General features: G+C 52.0%; 1 long non-coding RNA gene across 1 annotated transcript; it reads right to left on the bottom strand.

Annotated features, from left to right (window-relative positions):
- Positions 1-653: 653 nt before the first annotated feature.
- LOC135322834 (uncharacterized) lies at positions 654-9520 on the bottom strand. The gene is made up of 3 exons (XR_010383736.1): positions 9300-9520; positions 8816-8885; positions 654-723 (listed from the first exon to the last, which is right to left on the bottom strand). It is a non-coding gene; the product is annotated as an uncharacterized LOC135322834 (long non-coding RNA).
- Positions 9521-10745: the final 1225 nt, after the last annotated feature.

The following is a 10745-nucleotide window of genomic DNA, read 5'->3' as shown; positions in this document are numbered from 1 at the left end:
GAGGGTGGGCTGATAGTAAGGGGGCTGCCGGGTAACTGATGAAGGGAGGGCGCTCAGATCTCTCCGAGGGGAAGGAGCCGTTCAAGGGCATAATCTTCGAGGCAGCATTAAAATTGATCTTGGTGCAGCTCTTACAAATTTATGTGTCAGGCTCGTAAATTGCCCGTTTAATGGACTTGGAGTTGCCGCGGTGGGGAGGTGGGGGCAGGGCTCAGGCCCCACTTGGAACCACCAGCTGTCAGGGCGATGCTGAAAGTGCATATACAGAGGGGGTTGTTTTGGGCAGTCAGGACGGGGCGAAGGGGTCATCGGTCCAACTCCAAATCCTGCCTCCGGCTCAGAGACGGTGGGGGTGGGGGTCACAGGCTGCAGGCACTGGGGAAGCTCCGACGTGGAGGACAGGTCGGGCCTCAGAGCCTATTACTGTTCAGGGCTCTCTCTGGCCGGCGTCTCCGGGGTGACTCTGAGGGCAGGAGGGCAAAGCAGGGAAGCCCCTGCCTGTCTGCAGACTCTCCCCACCCACAGGGCTTTTCCAGACACCATAAACAAATATCAGACGTCAGTCAAAAGGCAATGACTTCTCAGTTTTGCCAAAAGTCCAACTCTGGATGAAACACAATGATGTCAAGTGGTTAACAGAGTTCTCATGGCGGGCTGTGTTTTGCTTCATTCTTTGATCTTGTCTCCTCACAAAACGAATTCTGCCAACCGCCTTGAAGCCAACTGTCAAATTAAAGCATTTTGGGGGAGACAGATCTCTTACTCTGATGGCAAAATTCATTTGAAATGATCCTTTAATCCAGTCTTCTTTCAAAACCTGGAGCTGAAATTTTCAAGCCTGTTCACCCTAAATGGTTTTTGTCTCACTTCTCCCGCCGCCTCCTCTCCCCCCACAACCCCATTACAAAATAACACAGCAAAAGAATTGCATCTGGCGTAATGATAACCCTTTGGTTTCTCACAAAAAATTTTTAGGGGGAAAATGGCAAAGCACAAAGCCTGTCTCTCCGGCTTGGGGAAGGAGGCGCCGGCTGTCAAAGGCTCCAGCAGCCCAGAGGACTGACTGTGCAAGGAGTAGGCAAGGTTTGGACCTGACAGCAGGATGGAGAGGCAGGGTGACGTCCGGGAGGACAGTGGTGCCTCATTCCTGCTGGAGCAAAGGGGCTGCTCCTTTTTCTCCAGTCCCTGCTCTGCACCCTGCATCCCTCCCATCCTCCATCTCTGTCGACCTTCCAGATCTTAATCCTGCATTTGGGCTCAACACTTTACAGTTTACAAAGCATTTTCACATCCATTATGCAGACCCATTCACACATTCATTTAGTTATACGTTCATTTGTGCATTTGCTCATCATTTTCTCATGTTGCTCTACATGTGGGGTTGGGTTGACTGTATGCCCTGTTTGATCCCCAGGGCACGGGAGGTACAGAGATCAGCAAGACACAACTTCTGCCTCTTAAGAGTTCAAGGATTGGTGAGGGAGACGAAGCTGTTAACAAACAGCTGGGTGCTTGGCACATAGTGGGGTGCTGCTGTCAGTTCAGATTTGTTGAGCAGCAAGCAGTAAAAAATTCAACGACAGTAGCTCAAGCCATTGAGACGTGAAATGATCTCGCATAGCCAGATGTCTGGAGGGGTTCCTGGGCTGGTCAGAAGCTCAGTGTTATCAACAAAGACCCAGACACCTTCTCTCTCCTTTTTACCATCCTTGGCCATCTTTTTCCAGGGTCTGATATGGGAATCAGAGGTGTAAACAAATAGCCATGACTCTGTGTGTTGAGGATTATTATGAGAGATGTGAGCTGGGCTCACCGTAGTTGCTTCCATCAATTGGGATGTGTTGGGTATCAAGGAACAGAAAATCCAACAATAGTGGCTCAAGTTATTGAGACATGTAATGATGGAGCACAAAAAGATGTCTGGAGGGAGGTAGTTCTGGGGTTGGTCAGGTACTCAGTGATGCCAGAAAACCAAGGTTTGGAAAGACCTCCTTTCTATTTATCATCCTTGATCATATTGGTCTTTTTCCTTAGCTTATTGCCTCAATGTTGCAAGATGGCTGCCACAGCTCCAAACATCGTGCCTCACATTACAACATTCAAGTTGAGAAGAAGACAGTAGAGTGAGGCAGAAAAAATATTTCCCAGAAGCAGTCCCTCTACCAGCACATTTTCCCTCGCATCTCAATGGCCATATCTGGCTCATACTCCCACCTCTAAAACAATGTCTGTAGAAGGGGAGTAGGGTGCCAGGAGTGGCTTCACCCCTGGGCTGGGGAGGCCCACCAGGTCTGAGCCTATTACTGCAGAACAAGCCCAGGGTTCTGTGAGTGAAAGAAGGAGGGGTGGGCTGCTGGGCGGTCAGCCATGAGTGTCCACCACCTTCTCATCAGTGCTTGCCCCAGGCTGTGTGGGGTCTGGGCTGGTGGCCAAGCCTGAGTCCTGGGGGCAGAAAGCCCTGCTCTGAGCCTCTGTCCCCTTCGGGCTGTGTGATCAGGGAAGTACGCGACCTCCCTGAGGCACAGCCCCCTCCCCTGGGAGAGGAGACGTAACAACACCTGCCGCGTAGGGCGCTTGTGAAGGTGACGTGGGATCGTGCGTGCAGGCGCCAGGCCCAAGGGGGTGTTAGCAGCTGGTGGCCATTGCAGTGATTAGCCCTATCTGTAAAATGGGCCCATGTGCCTCCTCTGTCACAGCCCCGGGGTGACGACAGCGGGAGCATCAGTTCACACAGGTGAACACTTCCTGCTGGTGCTGGGCGTCCTTCACCTGCTCTCACTCCCTGAATCCTCACAGCCACCCTGTGAGGAGGGAGCTGTGCTCGCCCCCACTTTACAGCTGAGGAAACTGAGGGTCGGTGGTGACCCCAGGTCGAATGAGGACATATGAGGCTCCAGGATCATCAGTGTTCAGCCGCTGTGCTCAGACGCCCTGCAGGACTCTGGGTGGAGCCACAGGCAGGTGTCCAGGTAACCCTCCCAGCTGACTGTCACCTGTCCAGGCTAGTGGCTGAGGCTGACCTCTCTCCTGACCCGACTCTCTGTCCCTCCTGGAGCTCCAGGACCCAAGGACCTGCCTGTGGTGCAGGGAGATTTGCCCACCGTCCCTGCTGCCCCTCCTCCCCAGGACGATGAATGAACATATTCTGTGTCCTGGGTGGTGGGGACACATGACTGTCACTGTGTCTTGGTGGTGAATTGGCAACTTGCCTTCTTAGGGAAACAATAGACACTTATGCAGAACATAAGCATATGCTAATGATGGATAATTAGCCTCCATATTTATAGATTTATCAAAATATGCAAAACCACTTCTGACAATTATACACCTACAGCACATCACATTTAATAACTGCACACGGGGCTCCTGGCCAGCACCATGACGCAAGCTTGGGCACCAAGTGTGAAACGGAACTTTCAGCCCAGCCCTGGAATGGGCCTTGGCTGTCATCCTTGCCAGCCCCCGAGTTGGACCTGCACCCACCCCCACCATTTCCAGTCTTCCTGATCCTCCTAGCTCCCAGAGATAGACCTTGTGGAGGATGGACGTGGGAGAGACCCTGAACACAAAGAGTGACTTCTCTTTTCCAGGTGGGGAAACTGAGGCTTCACCATTCACTCTCTCATCCAACAGCTTACAAGGTGCCAGGCTCTGTTCTAGGCACCAGGATTGAGCTGGTGTCCCAGTGGGGTGGACAGACGACAGTGCCAGGTGAATGGGCCACGTGCAGGGACCTGAAGTGGGCAGCGGGAGAGAGTGATGGGAGGGACCCATGGGGTATCTGGGAGCACCTTGCTGAGCAGGTAACACTGAAGGAAGTGAGGGCGGAGCCGTGCTGGTACCCAGGAGATAAAACGTGCACAGGCTTGGCAAGCAGGGGGACCGAGCCTACCTGGGGAGGACGTCCCTCCTCCCACTCTCAGGTTCAGCAAAGGTTTATGTCTCTGGGTCACAGGCAGACCCCCTTGCTGAGGGTAGGGGGAACAAAGAGGAGCAAGGGTGGTGCCTGTCCTCAGGGCCCCGTGGAGACCCAGGGGTTAGATAAATGACAGTCCCTGGTGGTCAGGGTGCTGACTGAGGTGGGGGCGATGTCCCAGGAGCAGAGAGAAGCAGAGGCAGCGCAGGGTGGATCCCGACCGACCTGGGCTCAGTCCTCACGCGGGCACTTCCTTCTTCAGCCCCCAGAGGCTCTGTTTCCCCGTCCGTAGGATGGGTGGGTGAGGGTGTGCGGGCATCAGGCTTGTTTTAAAGCAGGTGATTCTACACTATGCTGTACACCAGAAATTAACACAACATTGTAAACTGACTATACTTCAATTAAAAATTGTAGATGAGAAATGGAAACTCAGACGCCTACTCAGAGGTGGCTAAGTTAGTATCACCGTCTGCCTCATAGCAGATTTTATCATCCACTCTCTGGAAAGGAATATTTGATAAACAAAACTAATAAATATACATATGATTCACACATCAAAAAAAATAAAGCAGGCGATTCTAATGGTCCTGGGATGAGACCCTGGTCTGGGAGGGCTTGCAGGCATCCTTCCGGCCCTGCATAGATAGAAGATAGGCGTGCAGACGGCCAGGAGGATAAGAAGACCTGGATACTGATCTTTTCTGAAGCTTTTCCCTTTAGCCCCTGCCCCTCTGGAACTGTCCCGAGTCACTTGAGACCCTTCCCCTCCCTGTTCTCAGGACAGTGTCTCAATGTAGACCTTCTCCTAAAGGGTTTTATATTATGATTCCAAACCGTAATAGTGGAGGTTCAGTCCCAGTTAACAGTCCCAAGCCCCAGGCGTGGTGGAGGGAGGCAGCATGGCTCTCTGGTTAGACCACAGGCTCTGGCCAACTCTGGTTTCTAGCCATTTCCTTGCTGTGGGACCTCAGGAAAATTACTTAACCTCTCTGAGCCCAGTTCCCTCACCTGTGAGTTGAAGGTAATAGAAGCAGCTGCCTTATGGGTGGAGGCCAGACTTGGATATGACATGCTCAGTGACAGATTCTATTACTATTGCTCTGATGTCAAGGCTGGTCAACTCTTTGCCTCCAAGACCGCCCAGGTGGGCAGCTCCCCCTGCACCTGGAGGGCGCTGACCTCACCTGGGCTTCTCACCACTTCTCAGCAGTGAGAAGCAACTGACCTCCGATCCTACAGACCTGGGTTCAGAATCAGTCTCCAGCGCTCACTCACTGCGTGTGAGCCCCATCAGTTGTCCCCTCTGCAAAATGGGCACAGGAATACTGACCACACAGGGTCATTGTGAGGGTTTGATGAGGAAGGTACATCTGCTGGAGGCAGATTCCTGGACTCATATGCCACTTTTAGGCAGCACTTGGAGGTGGGACTCTGGGGAAACCCAGGGCCGCTCTGTGCCTCGGATCCTCATGTGTGACACAGCGGCCGTGACAGTCTGTGGCACACAGAGTTAACTCTTATGTTTCCAGGCTCTGAAGGAGTGAAGGCGTTGAGGGGCTTCTAAAGATTCCCCTTCCTGCCACCTCTGCACTCAGAGATGAGAGACTGAGGCCAAGAGACACTAAATAAAATGTTTGAGAACAAAACGGTATATGACCGTGTTAAATTATGCAGGGCGGACAATTAGAAAATAAAACGGTCTGTGATAGAAGGCTAACGGGGCGGGACAGACGCTCAGAGCACCGGGAGCCGGAGATGCAGCCCGAGACGGGGATGGCCGCGCCGGGGCCTGACACTCTCAGTAATAACACTGACCTTGCCCCTTAATTTAAGTGATGCTTACTTATGGTGAGGCGATTGGAAAGTGCAAAATGGTAAACATGAGATCGCATAAATCCTCTGATGTCCCACCTCCCAAAGATCGTGGCTGTTCAATTGTCAGTACCTTTCTTTGTTCTTTTGTTTGTCCATGTACGTTGTCACTTTCATGTGACTGTCAGGATAAGCTTGGATATGATGCAATAACAAAAAACCCTCCAAGACAAACAAGACTATGCTCGCTCGTGTCACATGTCCACTGCAGTCAGTGGGGAGGGCATTGCTTGCCAATGGGGACTCTCACTGATGGCGGCTCCACCATCTCAGGATGTCAGCATCTCCCCCGTGTGCGTCCCAACTGTGACATGGAAGATCGGACGGGATAGTTGAGTTCCAAACCTTAAGCACTGGAAGGGACACTCCCCACCTCTATTCACGTTTCCTTGACCAAAGCAAGTCTCAAGGGGACCCCTGATATGAAGGTGACATGCTGTTCCCAGTTGTGAGGAGAAGGGGCAGCTCAGGAGAACTGGGTCTTGGGGAGCCCCAGCTGTGCCCTCCACAAGCTGCACCTATAGATTTGGGTCTTCCTTACCTGACATTCCAGTCTGATCCATTTTCCGTCCATTTTCCATGCTATGTTCTTGGAAATAATCCATTTGATGAATGTTCCATAATTTATTTATCTAGCATCCTATTTATGTAATACGGATAGTTTCATTTTTTTACTATTAGAAATATTACTGCAATTCATGTTTTCATGTCTGAATATTCCTCTAAAGTTCTGTGTTGTTAGAATAGCTTTCTATAAGGAAGGAGATGTTGGATCAAATAGTATGAAGTTTTAAGAGCGGACAATACCTAATGTACAGGGAGTGAATAATTTCTGTTTGCTTGACTGTCACTTAACCCCAGGACTGGGATCTTCTCCTGCTCTCCAGGTTCTCAACCTGGTCCATCACCGTCACACCTGCCCTGGTGCAGTGGCCTCCTGCCTGGTCCCTGCCCCGGCCCTGGCCCGGCTCCTGACACTCTCCCTGCAGATCGGGTGACCCACTGAGACTCAGGGCGGAGCCATCCCTGCTCTGGATGCCCCACAGCTCCTGCCTCACTCGGGCACAGTCCAAGCCGACAGTGACCCCAGGCCCTGAGTTCTCTCATCCCCATCACCTCTGAGTGCAAAGCAGCCAGAGGAAGTTTTAAACATACTACTTTATTATACTTCACTTAAGATCAAGTCCTGAATTCCTGATGCTGCCTTCAAGGTCCAGGGGAATCTGGCTCTACCTGCTGCTGATCCCCTCATTCAAGATGGTCCAGTCACATTGGTCTTTCTTTTGCTACCCAATCCTCTGAGCTTTAGCACATGTTGTTCCGTCTGCCTGGCACATCCTCACAAGGGAGGTTAGAGGGAATGATGGGGACAAGGGACTTGGGCCAGTGTGGGACAAGCCCCGCGGGTGCTGAAGGATGGGGACTGGGTCTGCCTGCTCTGCTCACAGCTGCCTGAACCGCCAGGGTGGAACCAGAAGCCACAACTCTCCATAGACGGCTGAACTGGTTAGTGGACGTGGTGAGTAATCAGGCCACATGCTTTCCTCACTGGGCCTGGCCCTAGGAACCACCAGCAACGTCCCTCACAGAAGCTCTGCTGGCAAAGGGAGGAATGTCTCTGTCCTGGGGTCAGGAACATCACTGCCTGTGCACTGGCTGTGATGCAGGCTGGGCAACTCGCCTCTCAGGCAGAATGGGGTATGATTCTCCGTCCTACTCACTCTTTAGGAAACAAGTCTGTGAGGGGCCTGGGACAATGCAGAGGTTGTCCAGGTTACCTGTTATCAGTACAGCCCTGTTCCAGGGCGGGAGGAGGCAGGGCAGAGGTAGAGCATGTGCGGGGCTGGGCGAGCTCTCCATCCTCCCCAGGCCTCTCTTTTCTCACCGGCCTCACTGCTCACTTGTGGCGTCGTCGTCGTGGCATCTCAGGGACATGTGGAGGGAGCCGGCACTTCCCAGCAGTGGAGGAAGGGGTTCATACCAGGTTCCCAGATGCATCAAGTCAAGATGAAGGTTGTGACAGTTATCTATGTGAAACTGCTAAACTGAAAATAAAAATACAAGCAAGAAAGTCTATCTACTCCCTGTCCTGGGAGAAGTGGTGTGGGAACCGCCAGTGTCCAGGAACAGGAGTGCCAAGCCGGGGAGTGGGCGGCGCAGGGTCGGATGCAGGCGGTCACTCTGACCTCAGTCTCTCCCACCTGCATGACCCACACCGCATCTGCTCCCAGCCTGAATAGGAGACTCTTCTAAACATGTCTGGTTTTACACTAAACCATCCCTGAGCTTTCCACTGTCGTGGGCTCCACGTTCCTGAGCAGGATTGTGGGGGCTGAGTGCCACGGGGCTGCGAGGAAAAAAAGGGAAAAGTCTCCAGTGGCAGGAGATGGTGAGGCTGGTCTATTAGTACATGAATGGAACTACGCCTTGGTTAAGACATGATTTGCTGAAATAACGGGCTCCCACCATGTCCCTGTAATCACTGCATGCTCTCTGGCCGCCCGTCTTCTCTCCGCCCTCCCTCCCCCTCGTGATGCTCTATTGTTTTCTTCCTTCTTTTTGCTTAACTCTAAGACAACACTTTTTGCAACATCATTTTCATAAAAATCCTCTAGGGAGAAACACAGCAGAACTGACAGGATAGCCCCTTTTGCAGGAACCAAAGAAACCATTTTGCAAACTGCACAAAATGATTAGAAATTAGAATCGCATTTATGTCAATTACAGCTGGAGATGAAGAGAAAGGTGATCTGTGGGGAAGGTGGGGTTGGGTGCAACACTCTGCAGTAATGGGGGCAGTGTGGGCAGTGGAGAGAGCACTGGACTGGGGGTCCCAGGGCCCCAGAGTTAGATCCCTGTGGGTTCTACCCAGAACCTCTGTAATGTGCAGGCAGGTGTGCAGATACGCTCAGTGCACACATGGATACACACAGAGACACAGACACACACACACACACAGATACACATACACATGCACACATTTCCCCCAGATACACATACACAACACCCCCATGCACACACACTTACCCAGTCATGTCGCACAGACACGTGTTCATTTGGCCAAGGTCAGAGGCAGAGGTCGCTGTAGCAGCCTGGCCTGCAAGGGCGGGTGAGCCCACAAGGCAGAGGGGAGTGGGCACTGTGAATCTCAGCCCGTGTCCCCCGCCCCCTGTGCTCCCCGCAACGCTTCTTTGGATGGAGATGATGAAGGGGGTGGATTGGCTACAGCCCTCACCCTGTCAAGAGTCAGGAATGGATTCTGCTCCCAGTGCCGACGAGCCCCTTACCCTGAGCCCTCCTCCTTGAGCCCCCTTCCTCAAGCCCCCAGCCCCACCACTGCCAGGCAGAGCACACCTCCCGCTCTGGCTCCTCTGCCGTGGAAAGAGCTCTACTTGTGTGACGACATGCGACACATACAACACAGGCCACCTTTGGTGATGTGCACAGATCCCAGAGGCTGGGGATTCTCACGGCTCCGGCAGGTCAGTGGCCAAGGGAGGAGGTGACCCACCTGTCAGGTCCGTCTCTGCTGGCCCTTCACCCGAGGACTGGTGGTTTCAAGAGAGGAGGGAGGTCATTCTGGCAGTGAGCGGAGAGGAGCAGGGAAACCGGCGTAGAGAGAAGAATGAACAGGTGCACAGAGAGAAGCTGAGATGAACCCCCAGGGGGCTTGGGCAGCGAGCAGCTGTCTAGGGTCCCAGCGGGGGCTCCAGTTCCTGGCTTCTTCCGTGAGACACTCTCCCCACCCCACGCCTGGTAAAATACTCCATCCACACACAATTTCTTCTTGCTTAAGCTGAATGGTTTTCTGTTACTTGCAAAGAGCCCTGACTCAGACACCAAGGAAACCTGTTTATTTTTAAAACTGCTTTTAAAAAAAAGCACCATTTCCAACAATGAAAGTCTCTCTCTCCCAGAGACCTCGTCAAATAAGAGGAAGGAGGTGTTTGCAAACCTATATGGAAATTAAACTCACAATCTGGGCATACACTTGTTTGACAAGTGATAATTAACTGCTGACAATATAATTTCGGTTTGGATGCAAATGTGTTTTTCATTAAAAAGTAATCAAAGAAGAAGATATATGAATGGCTAATAAGCACAAGAAAAGATGCTCGACATCGTTAGTCATCAAGGAAATGCAAATGGAAGCCACAATGAGGTGCCATTACACACCCACTACCGTGCCTAAAATTAAAAAGGCTGAAAATAACAAGTATTGGTGAGGATGGGGAAGACTTGCGCCCTTAGGTATAGCTGTTGGGAATATGAAATGTTACAATGACTATGGAAAACAGTCTGGTGGTTTGTTAAAAACTTAACTTGCATCTAGCACACGATCCAGCTGTTCCACTGTATTTACCCCAAACTCTGGGCTTGACTGCGGGAACTCAGTTCTGCTGCTGAAAAGATGTTCAGAACAGATGTTAGGTGCCCACTACCCTTTGCTGGGTTGGGGCTCAGCCCAGAAATGACACTGGGATTATGTGTCCCTGGACCTTCTGTGACCCATAGACCTGGGGGCAGTCCCCAGAAGGTGGCTTAGACAATCCACCTCTTGTTGAGGGACCAGCATCCACCTCTTGTTGAGGGACCAGCTTCCTTCTCTGTGCAGGCCCAGCCTTGAATGTGCCTAGGTTCAGCTGGTGGGGACTTGGCACTGACTCCAGCTTCGGAAGAGGAGACAGGCCTCTCATCCCTGCAGCCCCGACCGCACTCCAGGTCCTGCAGGTGTCATACCCAACCTCCCCATTTCACAGAGGAGGAAACTGACTCTCAGAGACATGGAGTCACTTATTCAAGGCCACACAGGTGATGAAGGGCAAAACGGGGAGAGATGTGAACTCTGACTTGCCTGACTCTCAAGTCTGCGCCCCTCACCATAGCTCCCTCTTTTTATTGTAATCAGTTTAACTCCTCTGTCCCTCAGTTTTCTCATGTGTAAAATGGGAATAAT

The sequence above is a fragment of the Camelus dromedarius genome, chromosome 14 (genome assembly GCF_036321535.1).
Source record: "Camelus dromedarius isolate mCamDro1 chromosome 14, mCamDro1.pat, whole genome shotgun sequence".
Taxonomy (NCBI): Eukaryota; Metazoa; Chordata; class Mammalia; order Artiodactyla; family Camelidae; genus Camelus; species Camelus dromedarius.
Note: the sequence above shows the minus strand (reverse complement) of the source record. Positions and strands in the feature narration are given on the sequence as shown.